Source organism: Aphis gossypii, chromosome 3 (genome assembly GCF_020184175.1).
Source record: "Aphis gossypii isolate Hap1 chromosome 3, ASM2018417v2, whole genome shotgun sequence".
NCBI lineage: Eukaryota > Metazoa > Arthropoda > Insecta > Hemiptera > Aphididae > Aphis > Aphis gossypii.
In genome coordinates this window covers 18,109,773-18,126,668 of record NC_065532.1, presented here as the reverse complement: position 1 = coordinate 18,126,668, position 16,896 = coordinate 18,109,773, and the positions used below count along the sequence as shown (strand labels likewise).

At 24.2% G+C, this 16,896-nt stretch overlaps 1 protein-coding gene across 4 annotated transcripts in view; it reads right to left on the bottom strand.

Annotated features, from left to right (window-relative positions):
• The window catches only part of LOC114125427 (melanopsin-B-like), a 36,497-nt gene that overhangs the window by 13,125 nt on the left and 6,476 nt on the right, over positions 1-16,896 (bottom strand). For all 4 annotated transcript variants that reach the window (XM_050202900.1, XM_027989065.2, XM_027989064.2 and 1 more), the window contains exon 2: positions 16,498-16,578. The gene's annotated coding sequence lies outside the window, so the exon portion shown is untranslated. The remainder of the gene's footprint in view (positions 1-16,497; positions 16,579-16,896) is intronic.

Below are 16,896 nucleotides of genomic sequence, written 5' to 3'. Positions count from 1 at the left end.
ATTTTTACTGCTGTGTTAGCGGAAATAGTATAGTAACCTGACATAGTATGAAATTATTTTTATTTATTATTAACACACTGTAATTGGAGGCTGAATATTAAACAGTCGGTATTAGTTAGAAAGTTTATATGCTGTGTTTGAATTGGTCAACATTATTTATGTTTTATTCAAAATAATTGCAGTAAACAGTATGTCGTAATCAATTAATAACAAATGCAATTGCTTGCTCGCATATTATACATTCGTATAAGATGTTTTGAAAAAGTGCAATCGGTATTTTAACAATCAAAAAATATATACTATAACTATTAGAACTTAATTGAAAATTATGATGCAGCGTAATAAAAAAATTCGAGTTGTACGCCAACTATTGATGTTTTCGTTCCTACACTTATTATTGAAAATAAATTGAACATCGTTCACGAATGAACGGAGGACAAAATAATTCACAACAATATGTATTGAATTTCATTTAAATAGTTGTAAAAACATATCATTGAAGTTAAACGGACCGAATGGTTGTACTGAATATATGATGTACTTACAATGGATTTACAACGAGGCGTGATCGCGTATTTATATAAAAATGACCTCAATAAATTATTATTTTCCATAGAAATTTGTCCCAAGAGTTTGACGTAAAAGGGGAAAAAGTTGTACGCAAAAGTTTATGACGTAAAGTTAAAAATACAGTATGTTCAAAATTATTGTTATAATATTAATTACTAAATATTTTTCTAATATTTTTCTGGAATTGCCTTCTATTTTAATAGGTCGGACGGGGGGAGTGGGGTTAATTTAAAGGGCAGCCAAGTGGTGTTTATAAATAGATCTAATGAGAGGGATTAGAAATTCTGACTCGCGTGTAATCCATTTTGTCGGCAAACATTTAAAATGTATAATTAATAGTTACTACTTTTTTTTAGGAGATATAATATATACTTATGCTTTCTGTAGTTAATAATATTCAAGTGCTAGTGTTTTATTTTCAAACTTTCAAACTGAAAATGCTAAAAGTGGACAATAAAAATAGATTTGAAATTTTTAATACTTAAATTTATTAAGTCGGGACTATTTACATCTAATTTTATAACGAAAATGTTCATTAATCTAATGTCAATTCAATTCAATTTCTGTACTATTTTTCTATTATCTAATAATTTACGGAAAATTTATGGAAAATTTACATTGTAGTGCATTGTAATTTATAGGTATACGTGAAATCAATTTTTTATAAATGTATAATGTTACTTGTGAAACTAAAATATGTTCTATTCAATTAAGAATAAAATAAGTAATTTACTAAGTATAAATCGGTAGGTCGGATTAAATGTAGTTTAACTACATACCTATTACGTATTAATTTTTTATTTTTTTAAATTAGGTGCTTACACTGGTTCTAATACATCGTGGAGAATTTTTTGTTGCTAAATTGACTGAAACATAAATTATGACATGCTTTAAATGTACACGTATCTTTAAACGATTAAATTATTTTGTATATGACGACATAATCATTTTATCATAATATATAGAAGCCACATTTTTGGGTTGACTGAAGTCTTAAATCTAAATTATTATCAATTAATTAATTTATTAATAAACCTCCGTAAATTATATAAATAAAGCTTAGTGGTGCATTTATAATTACAATCTTTATATTTTCGTTAAATACCTACTATCTTTATATTTGCCTTTATTCACTTTAAAAAATTCTACTTTAACAGTAAGGATTTAAATCCATTAATATCTAAAATATCTTCCATTACTTTCTGAGTAACTCTCTTCGTCACTTATCGCGAAATTGGCCGCGTAACTTCTTAAACAATTAAAATTATATGAATATTTATATATATTTATACAATTTTTTATGTACAATATTGTACATGTATGTATTATCAATTTGTACTCGAGTCTATAAAGCATAACTTAATAAATAAATACTTGATCTCAATTAAGCTGAAATAAGGTCTCTGGATCACATCCAAAATAACATTTAGTTTTAGTTGTATCTTCACCAAAATTTACCCTTTGCTTTTAATTTTACTGATTATATTTACATTTTCTTATTTGTTTAATTTTAAAGAAAAAATAATATAAATTATACCTATTAAGTAATATTTATTTTTCATAAATATTTACTGCTCACGAAAGATTGCCATGGCACTTAAATTTGAATAAAATGTTAGTTAGAAAAAAAATTAAATTCAAAGTACAACATTAAATTGATACATATTTTTCTTTTTCTTTGAAACGATGAATAATGATCATACAATTCAGGAATTTATTATTTAATAATTTAATATCTTATTCATGTATAATAAAATATTCAGTAGTGCTTAAAAAACGTATAAACATTACGATTCATTTAAATGGAATTAATGTTTTTAGATTCTGGGCGAGAAAAATATAAAATTTGTGATAGATTTTTTATATACAAAAAATAATTTTTGTTTTTGTATACTTTATTGTAAACCTATTAAACGTATAAAAAAAATCTGCAAATTATTAATAACACTAAAATGTTTGCATTCACTTTCATAAAGTGTGGTGTATTCAATCCTTTGTTGAGTAGAAGCTTAGTAATAATAATTGTCAAAGTGGTTAGAATGTATTACGCCAATGTATTTTGTACAAAAATAATACAGTTTTGGTATTTTTTTTATTTTGTTCAATGCACAAAGTTGCAAATGTCTTTGTGACAAGTACTAAAACAGTATGAACTTTCTTCTAACACTTTATCGTTGCTTATATTGAAATTCATAAAAGTCACATGAAGGAACAAAGAAAATATCATTTTTTTTTTAAAGTAGTTTTCAGAAAACAAAATAACGTATAATGATAAAGAAAATACGTTCAGTGTACTGTATTAAAACGTTTGAAAGGTACCTACAACTACCATGTACCTACAACCGTACAACCATGAACCAATGTAAAAACATCAACATTCAACAATTGCGGTTACTTGTTAGCCGTTAGAACCGATTAGAGTGTTACAAATGAATTAAATTATTTACAAAGCAATTTAATCAAAAACCACAAAGAAACAGTTATAACACCTACCCATTTTATATACCATATACGTGCATTTGGTACATTGTTGAATTAAACATATGTTTTAAGAAAACTGTTTGCATGCCCTTTGTATTAATTTAATATTAAACTCTAGGTCTAATTGTATAATTAATATAAATTATAATATTTTAAAAATACAACTGTGATATTATTTTATTGATTATCTTAATATTAAATAATAAGCAAACGTTTTATCAATATAATATTCAAGTTTAAATTAAATATTATGTTGATTTATTTATTTTACAGAAACAATATGCACGACGCACGTATAACTAAAAATTAAAGTGATAATAAAGTTAATGTAGATACTAAGTAACGTATATTGACATGAAGTAATTAAAAAAGTAGCGTTAGATATCACGGTTGATATCAGTTATTTTTGGTTTAAAAAGTTAAGACATACATAAGTGCTGTAAGCATTTAGTTTTAAATCGTTTTTAAGGTGATTGGAAGCTGTGATTTTTTGTTTTTGTCTAACACGTGCGGAACTCAGGATTATTGCCGTTTTTGTGACTAACGTATCGATTAATTAATTAAACCTATAAGAAGTAAGATTTGAATTTGTCGTTAAGTGTTCTTGAAATCGTTTTTTCATATTTTTTTGATATTAACTTCTTCAAAAATTAAAATATGTAAATTTTTTAATACAACATTTTTAGGATTTTAGAGAATTATAACAAACATTTTGAGAAAGTCAATCTCGAGTAGACTTGACGAAAAATTCAAATATAAGAATTCTTATCGCTTCATTTTATCAATTCATATGTAGAAAATAAAATACGTCCTTAATCCTATGTTGCACGTGTGTTACAAAAATAAAAAAATCCCTGCTTCCAATCCCCTATTAATACACTGTTAAAACTTAAAATTATACCTATTACCCATTTTTTTTTTTATCTTAAATTTTATTAGACCATTTAGGAATTTTGGCATAACACCAATAATTAACTTGTTAGTTATTGTGAACATGTTTAAATAATAAATTGTCGTACTTAATTTGTCATCATATTATTAGAACTTTCTCGCTAAAAATTGATGCAATAAATTAATGTTTATACGAACGCGAATGAAACGATCGTTATAAAGGAAAATTACAACTTAAATTGAATATACTTATTTTGTTATGTAGTGTGATAAATTCTATGATAACAAAATATAATCATATACAGTCTCATATGAATGAGAATATATATTTCAAAAGTTAATCTTAGTATACGAATAAGGCGTTATTGTATCATATTTTGTATCTCATATTTTGTTGATAGACATATTTAATTGTTAAAAATCTGTTAACTGAATGATAAGATATGTTTTTGTATCCAAACATATTTTTTTTTCAGATCTTAGTTTAAAATTAAAATTTATTTTGTTCTACAAAAAGTACAAATTGTTAATTTTTAGTTGGTAAAATTAATAGTTTAAAAAGTAATGGACGGATATGAAAATAGTATAAAATACTTATATACTATAATAACTTATATAATATTATAAATAAGTGAGTATAATACATTATAAATGTTAAATATATTATAAAAACGTATTTATTTATAACTTAAATAAAAATAACAGAGACAAATTTATACTAATTGAAATATGATATTGACAACATAATTCTACTATTTACTAATTACTATAATGATCTTGATATACAAGTTTATTGAAAGTCAGAATATTTTTAATAATTTTCAATATTTATTCTTAAATATATGATATTGTATAAAATTCATCTGAATTCGAGTTCTCACTTTTAAAAAAGTTTTGTTTTGTATTTACTAATAGTTATAAATTATAACAGAATAGGTATATTAAATTACGTTTTCAATAAAGTATATTATACTTAGTGATGGACTTACATTATTTTTATGTTTTAATGTCATGAAATTACAAAAACATAATATTTTAAAACCTCCGTTAGTATTACATTATTCAACTGTTCAAACTACAAAACATGATTTTGTTTCTACGATTAGGATCTTTAAAAATCCTATGTATAATATACGCATTATGTAGACATTTTTTTTAACTGACACTACTTTATACAAACGGGCATTGTCCTTTACAAATTATTTATTTACTTTACGATTTTGTAAACATAAATAACAATAATTTAAAATGTCAGTGTAAATATTTCGTGTGCCAAGTTGTATGTATCTTCATTTTTCAGTAGGTATGGTGTAGTGCATATCGACGTATTTTACAGAAACGAATATAAATAAAATAACCAAGCACGATAATTGAGAAATTATAAATACTAAAATATAACAAATTATATTCCATTTAATAGTTTATAATATTCTAGTCATAAGATTCATTTAAACATAAATAGAAATCAATAATGAAACCTGACCTAAGCTAAAACAAGCGGCTAGGTATTTTATTTTTTCGCTTACTTCTTACAGTTTGTGTTTGTGTTTTGACAACGAATAAGTTGCATCATATCGCGTTACCTTTTATATTATACGAGTAGGTACTAAAGTACACAATTCTGCTGTCATATTATGGGTATTCGCGTAATGTCCTACCAGTAATAATAATTATAAAATGTATTAATACGTTATTTATTGAAAAAAATGTTTAAGAATTTATTGCCTTTTTAATAAGTATCGCATATTGCGTCAAAATTATTCAAAATAATCCCTGCGCTTGAAATACTGGGTTTAATGAATAATATATAAAATAACAGATTTAGATTTAAATCAAAGTACCTATGTACATAATTTTAAAAATATTGAAGGAGCGCTGCATGATTGGGTTGTTTGTTAAGTTCATTCTAGATTAGGATTCAGAATAATGTTTTATATTGTATTATTGTGCATTTAGAAATAAAACATTGTTGTGATATTTTTTAAAAAATCAGACCGTTCAAATTTTAAACACGTAGGTATTTAATATGTACCTATCAAAAATTGTTGAGATTTAAAAACCATGTATGATTGCAATGATAAACGCATATTATCGAATGTTCCGATTTTAGAAATGGCAACTTTTATCAGTTATATTTTTAGAATAGGAATATAGTATTACCTGATCATAGTTTATTTTTGTTTACCAACTTAAAATTATTTAAATTACAATCAATGATACATTTTAAATTTCATTTTATATTATCAATTTTATTATTGTGAGCGATTATAACTAAGAATGCTAGAATAACTCAGTTAATCCTATAATATCAAATACTTAAATACAGTTCACTTGCCAATTTCAGTATTATGCGGTTGAGTGCGATTTATTTGAAGACCGATTAAATCCAGGTTAAGTGGAACAGTTATTAGTATTAGCATTTTTACTTAGTAGATACAAGCATGGATTTAAAATTATAATATAGTAATTTGAATTTTTGTTTTATAAAAGTTAATTTTAAAAGCGCAATAAAACTTTGATTTAAACTTTATTCGAAACTTTTAAACATAAATTTAGTTTTAAATATTTTTTAAAATTTTGTATATATAGAAATGTAATTCGTATATAACTTTGTGTAGGAATTAAATATGTCATAATATATTTTTACAATTGGTTATGCTGCTACTACTAATTTACATGTTATACACCATTCTAGCTTTAGGTTATAATATATTATTATATAAAAGAACTAAAAAGGATCATTTTTTTTTTTAAAAAAAAAAAACCTCTTCACACAATATTAATGTATACACTATACATGGTATAACAATAGCGTATAATCAAAATGATTGTAAGAGGAATTATTTAAAATATTTGGATATAATATATGAAATATGGTTTATACATACTCGTATTATTATATGTTTATTATAGAATATTGTGTTATATATATGTTTTATACATAACGTTCTGCAGAGACGTATATATTTTATAGAATCATACACTCTACCTTAAATGTGCGTTATTGAAAAATAATTATAAATTTATATTATAATTAACAAACGTGACAGTGAAGTTAAATTGGTTTTAATTTTTAAATGTTGGATTGTATGATTGAAATAAACCAGAATAAAAATAAACTATTTTATAGTAAATACTTGTGTGTTGTGACTTATTACTGTTATTAAACTTTTGAATTTATTGGTATTCCACGCTATTTATTTGGGCTGTGGAAGTTAATTATTTGTTTGATTAAAGTAATAAAGTTTAATTTTTGGTCGACAAGTGGTTAATACAGTTTTTGAATTGTATGTTATTTCACCCTTAGTCCGAGGGAGAATAAATTGGTATTGTCTATATATAAATGTGTGTTTAATATTTAATATATTTTAGAAATCAATACGAAATCGTGTAAGTTATATTAAAACGGATTTCTTTAATAAATATTTATGTATTCTATATTATATAATACTTTCAACACGTACATTTTTATACTCGAATAATATTAATATTTTTTTGATAAAGCGAATTTATAATACCTATGTAGTATTTTGTGCGATTTCCATTAATATTTAAGGATGATAAATACAATTATATCTAAATATATCTAAATAACCAAAGAACGGCAGTATAAAAAACCATTTTATTTTTTGTTTTTATTATAGATTTTGTTAAAAATATTGCTCTAACTATTATAAAAAAATAATCAAAGGCACTCAGAATAGATTTATTTATGTGTATACATATTATAATGCATTTATAATATTATAAAGTACCTTTCATTAGTTTAGAATATTGGATTAGATATTAATATGAATACTATTTCATCAAAATCAAAATGGAATTGTGTTTTTCATTTTATTTTTTATAGAAAAAAAAATAATTGATTATTCAAATTAATCTTTTTGCAGACAGGTATATAATTCTAATTTATATTATATATTATTGCTTTTAATATATAATATATGAAATAAATAATATTAAGTATAATGGAGATTACGGTTGAAACTAATCCATAGATATCTATAAGCACACATTAATATACCATTAAAATCATAAAAAATGCGAAATTTATGCAATATATCGTATGGCAAATCGATAATCGGAAACAACAAACGTTCAATTACCATCCAATATAAACAGTTTCATTGCAGTATATTATATTATTATAAGTTTTGGAAATAAATTGCAGAGATAACTATAACAGTAGTAAATATATGAATAATAATAATATAAATTCTAAATTTTACCATAATATTATACGCACATTTTCTATGTATATGTTTGTTTAAATTAAGAAGATGGCTTTAGGTTAAATCATACAAACAATAATATGATTTAGTTTATTTCATAATAACTAACTTTATTAACTTAACTAATATCAAGGTTTCCGTAGTTTCAAAATATATGAACATCATATACATGAATGTACATTTAATTTTGCTTCTGATAAATAATTTAATAATAATTTGACAATCGTAAACGGACAATTTCACGTTGTATGTAATAAATTATTCAACATTTTAAAACGTAAAAATGAATAATTAGAATAACCAAATTCAAATATACTTTTTAATAAATGTATTCGACTACATTTTTATTATCATTATTATTTAAATGGTCTGTTAACGTTTCAACATTATTTTGTTTTTATATTAATAATTGAATTTCGCTTATTTTTTAGTTTTTAAGATTTATAGTTTTATAGTAATTGTCACGATTATACTTCAATTTCACAGAAGTCAAGTTTAGTTTTAATGAAAGAAAATAAAACGATGAACACAATAATATGTTTTTATGACTTTAAGTTTTTAATCTTAGTTAAAAATGGATTTTTATCATAATAATGTTGATACTTATACCTATAAGTTATTAAATAATAACGAGTGCTTCTACAAAAATATTTATGTTTATTTGGATTTACAACTAAATTTCATAATAGACAATAAAACATTAATATTATTTATCTATATCTTAATAATACTTATTTTAACAAAAAATTGTATTAAAATTTATAATTTATGTATAATATTTAAATTTAAAAGTACATATACTAGGTAAAGATATGGATATTTTGATGTTTTTAATCATTATTAATGAAGAAAGAAATGAATGTACGAAAAAGGAAGTTTTAACAATTTAGAAATAGTAGTAATTTAAAAGGATCTTAAAAATTAAAATATATTATAGCTTACAACTTAACTAATGAAACGAAATTAAATAATTGTTAAGACCAAGTAAGATAAATTTACTATCAAAAGTAAGAAAAATATTGAATAACTAAAAATAAAATAAAATTGTATTGTAAAATATCACAATGATTAATCTATGTATTCATTATTTATGTATTATTTCATTAATATTACAAAAAAAAAAAATAATAAAATATATAGTTACTTAATAAATAGCTACTAAATTAATTAAATTCTAATTGAAATCGATTGTAAACCACTACTATCAGAAGAATGAATACCTACATTTTCTGTAATTATACTTCATAAACAATTCTTCGTCATCGATGTCTATGAAATTACAGAGAAAACTTATTTGCCAATACAGCACCACCACAAAAGGTCAAGAATTTTTTTCAAGAAAAATTAAATTTTCAAAATGGCTTTCGATATAGATAACATATATTATAGTGTATACTTTATAAAAGTGTTTTGCAAATGTATAATATTGTCATGTCTTAAGCTTTTGAATAGGTAGATATCAATAACGTTTTAAAACATTCATATTTTAAATCCTATTTAGTCGAATACACTTAGAACAGAAATAGGAATTTAATACAATATTGTCTGTATAAGTATACATATAATGTGTTCGTATAATATGAATCTCGTATGATATAGAAATAAATAATTATGCAAATTGGAAATATATTTGCAATAACAGCTTAATATATCGTATATAGACCAGTAATCACTTCATCATGTAATTTGAATTTGAATTTTTTATGCAATCGGTTAACATTACATTTATTTATATTTTTTTTTAACACCATTATTATTATATTATTTATATACTGCATAAATACAGTACCAATATTATTTTTAGAATATAAGATGTAAATCTATCGGAGATACAGTTGTACCACTGTTATATATTTTATAGACAACAATTTGACAATATTTTTAAACTGATCATTTTTTAGACCTAATTTGAAATGTCAAAAGTTGTTTTTTAAAATGGTCCTCAGAGATATATATAGCCAGTGGCCTCTTATGGGTATGCAGGTTGAAATGGTATTCTATTTTTCTCTTTATTTTTTTTTTTACATCGCTGTTACTCTATAATATAATAGCGTACATTTATTTAGGGATGATCCGATGACGTGAAACCTTTTGAGCATAAATTGTGTAACTTTTCGAGTGTCAGTGATCACATAATCGGTTTTTCAGTTTATGTTTTAGTCGATCAAGGAAAAGATGTGTACTAACGTCAAACGAATTTTATCTAGAACACACAAAATTTACCAAAAAAGTGAGGAAAATACAGACAATAATGTTGTGCAACGTATATTGAACACTATTTTAAACACATAATATAGGTAGGTAAACGATTTGCGTTTGACCGTCGTCATATTATTTATAGGGTGATTTACCAAACATGCTTATCCACATTTTTCCTTTAATAATGAATTTATCTGAATATTTATTTTTTTAAATATATATTTTAAGACTGTAGATTAAGGAGAGCCGGCCAGTAGTAAGAAAAGTGGTAATATAAACTTTTGATTTTTGAATAAGTATCCTCCTCTTTTTTTACTGTAAATTATTTAATGGATAATTTGCTTGGATATCTTGATGTACGACGCGCGACGTATCCATTTAAAAATTTGAACGAATAGTTTCTTAGTTTTAAAAATGTATATTATAAAAATAATTGTTCTTAAAAATACAAAATAGATGTAATATCGGATCTATAATATTTATTGTTCTTAAATTATTTTTATAAATTATAAATGTTGATATATTAATATAAATTACTAAAATTGTCAAACTGTTATAGCTCTCATATAATTTTTCAAGCCCATTATCGTGCACATTTAATTCTTTAAACGTTACAGTGGAGAGATAATAAGTTTGAGATTATTTTTTTATAGTGCCTATTCTGATCTATTGCGATGAAATGTTGTAAAACATCGACTAATAAGTACAATAGTACTTATTACATTTTTTAAATTTTAAACAGTTTTTTTCATAATGTATTTGTATAGGGCAAGCCAACCAGCATTTTTTTTATGCACATCTTATATTCTTTATAACCTAATATCATTACTAACATTCAGTACAAATTTTAATTAATTTATTTATTTAACCAAATATTATTTCATTTTAGTTTGTACATACTTAAACGTCTTAAACTAACTTGTACTTGTTCACCTACAGAAATAATTTAAAAACAAATTCAAAATGTTTATCGAAAAGAAACAAATAGTCTAAATTAAATAAATATATGATTCAAGTAACTAATGTTTGTTTGCATAAAAAGTTTATTAATTTAATGTTTCACTTTTATATAGTGGACCATTCGTGAACCACTAATTCTTGTTTAAGAGACTATTAATTTACTATTAATTGATTCATAAAATGTTTAATCATTGTTTGTACAATCCATCATACATGTTTCAAGTCATTATGACATTTTTTTGCTCGATAATGAAATATTATTATTATTTTAAATTCAATTTTGTTATTTATTTAAATTGTTTTAATTTAAATTGAACTCAAGAAAGTCTATTATTATTTATTAATCTAAATGTATGTTAATTTATGTATTGATTTATTGTTTAAGTTTAATTAATGAAAAAATGTTAATTTTTTTATAGTATTGAAAAGAGTTGACCTCTCTGGTATAGTGTTTGCTAATTATTATTAGAGTTGAGATTTACACGTTATAAGTCATAATCGGAAAACCACCAACATTTTGTTTTCTTCATAAATCATAACTGTATATATTTAATAAATAAATAATATCTATGGCTTAGTATCAGAATCGGTATTATTTTATCTTAATATAAAAAGATAGCGGATAGCTAAACAGTAAATACCACAAATATGTCGTAGTTGTGGGGTGTGTCCTACCTGAACTACTTATATACATTTATTTTAATATTTTAATTAAGAAATATAAAGTTGATATTTAAATAATCTTTTTTTATGTTGACAATAATAATTATTTTTTTGAAATTCTTCGAAAATGTCTATAAAACATCTAAATTCATACCAAAATATTAAATATGTAGTTAAGAATCATCAAAGGTCACAATATGCAAAAATAAAAAAACACTTTTATACTTTTAATCTCTATATCACGAAATAAATGCAGCTATGTTTACTTAGCATAATATGATACGTTCAACCAGAATAAATTGAGATTATATATAAATCCATGCCTATTTATTAGTATAGCGGGTGGAGTGAATATTTATATTTTGGTTATCATATAAAATATTTAAAAAAAAATAATCATTTATATAATCTAGTAATATTATCTACCATGTCAGAAGTACCTATAATATATTTACCGTTCTTACTTGACTCGCTAACGGTTATTACGGATAGTTTAAGTGCAAGAAAAACTGTTTTTAATTATGTATAAATGTTTATGTTTATGTTTTTCTTATTTTATATTTTGTCGTATAAATTGTCTTATACTATATTACATATTATCATTATTTTATTATATATATATAAACATATATTATATAGCAGTTCCAATATTTTTACTACGATTTAGCAACAATAGCCACCCATAAATCATTTATATCAATTACATTAAGTGATGCACATAATAATAAAATAGTGGGAAATGCGAAAAGGAAATCGATATATGTTATTACTTGATCAGCAACTTAAAATGATTTGTTCGTCAGTACAATATAGAGTACGTGGGTAACTAATTTTAATATTTTAAATAATAATAATAATAAAAAAAATCCTAATCCCCATCCCATCATTAGAAAATCGTGCATACTATATTACTATATTATGTGCTTTAGTGTAATGTGGTGTCACTGCGTAAAATTTGTGGACTTGCGTAATACTTTAATAATATGATATAATGGGAAGTTTGAGAGAAAAAAACGAATCGGTGACCGCGAGCAATATAAAATGCGTAGTAGTAGACGATTACGCAGCAGTGTAGTCACGAAAGGGTATTATTATTATTATAAATTTTATTATTGAATATTATTATGTCTTTAACAAATGTTCGCTAAGTCGTCATCGGCAAATTATGCTCGTTGAAAATATAAATACAATTACAATTTCTCAAGAGATTTATTGCGTTGTCTTCAATAACTTTGTTAAGACTTTGTCATATCTTGGGAAGGTATACAATTTGGTGCTAACGCCAGAAAATTGCCGTGTGATTCCAAAAAATAAAAATTGTACAAAATTATAAAGACAAATTCTTTAGATATTTAAAAAGTATTTTTGAATTATTAGGTTGTTAATTCCGCCGCTTCAAAGGAAGTTTTAAATTTTACCACAACACTGGTAGCGATGACAAATATTTATGTTTTCAAATAAGTAATAACTTATATGGTTTGTACCTACCCGCATGTATAATAAAATGGATATAATTTATTAATAACAGTGTATATATATTTTTTAAACTTTTGTGATCCACACCAGTTTTTTTTCTTTTTGAAAATTTGTTTATCCAGTAGGAATATTATAAGTTTATTGTCTTTTCAGTTGTATCATTATTATTCGAGCATGCACGAGTTTTGTAATTAAGCGATATATATATAACACTGCTGCGAGGCGTAAGTGCGTGACGTAACCATCTTCAAAAATTTACAACCGACGGGCTGTCCTCGATCATTTCGTACGAGTTTATTTTTATATACCTAGCACTTCCAAATCGTGTATTTCGATATATATATATCTCCGAGCGCTCGTACAGGACGTTAAAATTTAACGTTTGATGGCGAGTAAACATAATATTATATACGGACATACGCCAATAAAGCATGACACAAGTTAAATGACACTGTATTATAACTTTAAAGTACTTAGTGCCGTATTCACCCCATATTCACTCACTCTCCTAAACTAAATTAATAAAATATAGCTATTGAAAACATTAAGATTCGATAATATTGTTATTCTATATGCTCGTTTTCATTTATTTTCTTTTAACCGTAATATCTTGTAATTAAATTTGGAAAAAATTACATTTTAAAAGTAATGGCCATAACTCATAAGATAATCAATCAATGTACAATAAATTAAGATAAACAGTTCGTACGATTTCATAGATTGTAGATTTCAAACAAAAAAACGATACCTACTCGTATTTACATAATTTTTCTCTAAACATTTTTTGTACAATCGGTTAATAAAGCAAATTACATTTGGTCTCAGATTGGTTTATGCAATGAGTGTGTTTTAACCTAGATATCTAGAGCTATTCAAATCTGTAATAAGCGTGGTAACAATTGATATAAATACTTAGTGTATTAAATAATATTTTCTGAAGAAGGAAATTTCAAAAGGCGGGGTGGGTCCCCAGAACTCTATCCCTTTGTACGCATTTTACTTCGCAATACAAAGACGACGACAATGCTTGTTTGGCTGTCTTGCATCAGGCGACGACTTGTCGTATTACCGCCACTTCAAGAATCAGGATGTGAACCCGACGGGTCGAGATTGAAAAACAAAAAAAAAATGAAAACGGCTGAGAGAGTGGGAGTATATAATAGAAATAAAAAAGTTATTTCATCGCGTATACTATATATATTATTATTATAGGAGTGTTCGAAGACAAATTGGATGACTACGTATATACAAGTTGACATGTGAGTAATGTGTCACCAAATCTACAACAGTAACGAGTCCTGTGTGGAAGTGAGCGTATTAAATTTTATGATGAGGGGGAGCGTATACCTAAATCAATTTCGTTGATCATCGCAATATATAGAATTAGTGCAACAACACATGTATAATATTATAATATAATAATAGGACGTTGTACAGATGTCATTAAAATAGTCTGTCCATTGTTAAAATTTAACATTAATTTTAACGCATTATTATTTATTTCTATAAATGTCTTTCAATATTTACTATAATATAGTGTGGTATAATTGTACTACACGGGTGGATTGAAATAAAAAAATGATCCAATTAAATTATATTTCATATTGTCGTATTAGTTTTTGCTAGATACCACTAATAAAAGAGATTTGAAAAACTGACTTGCTGGATAACAATCTCACGTACTGCCGTCGCGGTCGTTTACGTTTGTACGTATATGAATTCGCATTTATCATCTTTTATTTTATTTTATTTTATTTTAATTATTATTATTTAATAATAATTATTACATTATATAAGTATATTATATGGACTATACCTATACTATTAATGTATACATTTTACGTTTTAATAGATATACCTACTGAACGAGAAAAATAATAAATTGTTATCGATGTCAACGTGACGATCGATTCAAACGGACATGTGTCCTTAAACGCATTGATGTTTTAATTTTTTCACGCATGGTGAGCATAATACTATAAACGTGTGATTAAAAGTAGTAAATGTGATTACCGAGTAAAGAATTAGAATAATGTTATTTGATACTGCCAATTATTGCGAAGCCCTATCAAGAATTCAGACGTGTGATTAAAATAATATTATTATACCTATGTTATAATCCGTTTTTCAAACTTCGATTTTCATCTGTGTGACATTTTCTACGCTTTGAATGGTATTATGAGCTACAAATGTGCCGTTTAGTGTTGAAAACCAATTAATAAGATATTAAAAAACAAATTAAGTTATAAAATGATTTAAAAACAATTTTACACTCAATAATCGCGCAACACCTCACGTGTGAAGTGATTCGACTAAACATTTTTTTTCTTCTAAATATATGGTTAAATTTCTTTATTAATTTCATTTATTTCTAATGTGATTTTTATATGAACATTATAACACAACGGTGAACACTACTAAATCCATCTACTCGTATAATAATTGTACTGATTAATCTTAACTTGTAAAAAATATATAAATAGGTATATTAGACTTGTATAATATAAGTATAGTATTATAATTATTGTTGTTCAACAATTCTTATACTTAAGTATCAATAATTATGAAATATCTACATAAAACTTTTTATATGCCTTAAAACGGATGTCCAGACTAGAATTAACACGCAGTTGGGCGAATTCAGAGAATATGTTAATGATTGTTGGTAAATTTATAGTTTTGGGCTATATATTTATAATTGAAAAAAAAATATCAATAGATATTTACAGTATAATGACAATTTACCATTGTTTTAAATTATCACAATTTGTTCTATAATGTTTTAATTACTGTATTATTTGTTTAGGAGATTGTCGATCATTATTATGTTTAATATGAAAACAACAACAGATGCCATATCAATTTAATATAATATTTGAAAAAAATTCAGAATGTATACTGAACTATTATAATATTATACAGTTAGAAGTTGACCGAGCTCCAAACAAAATTAAGTATTTTAAGTGCAGTTCGCAATGATTTATAATAATATATATTATTAAAATTCGAATTTAACATCACTTACGGTGCCCCAAGTAATCAATGTGAGATAAGTGTTTAACATTTTAGTCCGTGCAGTGTCCTGTCTTGAATTCTTTAGATACAACTGAAAAAAATAAATACATTTGTTTAAAAAATGGTATTAATTTCTTCGTTTGTTCTCCTAAAATAATACGTTTAATAATTACTCAATTCGTATTCATATCAATAGGTCTACATTCAACTTTAGAATCAATCTTATTATCCATAAAAATTATACTTATTAATAAAATAAAATAAAAATATAGTTTGAGCGTTGTACTTTCCGAACGTTTAAAATTTAATAATTTTTAGAAATATTACTATTGTACTACATTTATTTAGACAATTAGACAATTCACATTTTTTAAATAATATCATTGTAACGATTGTTACATATTTATTT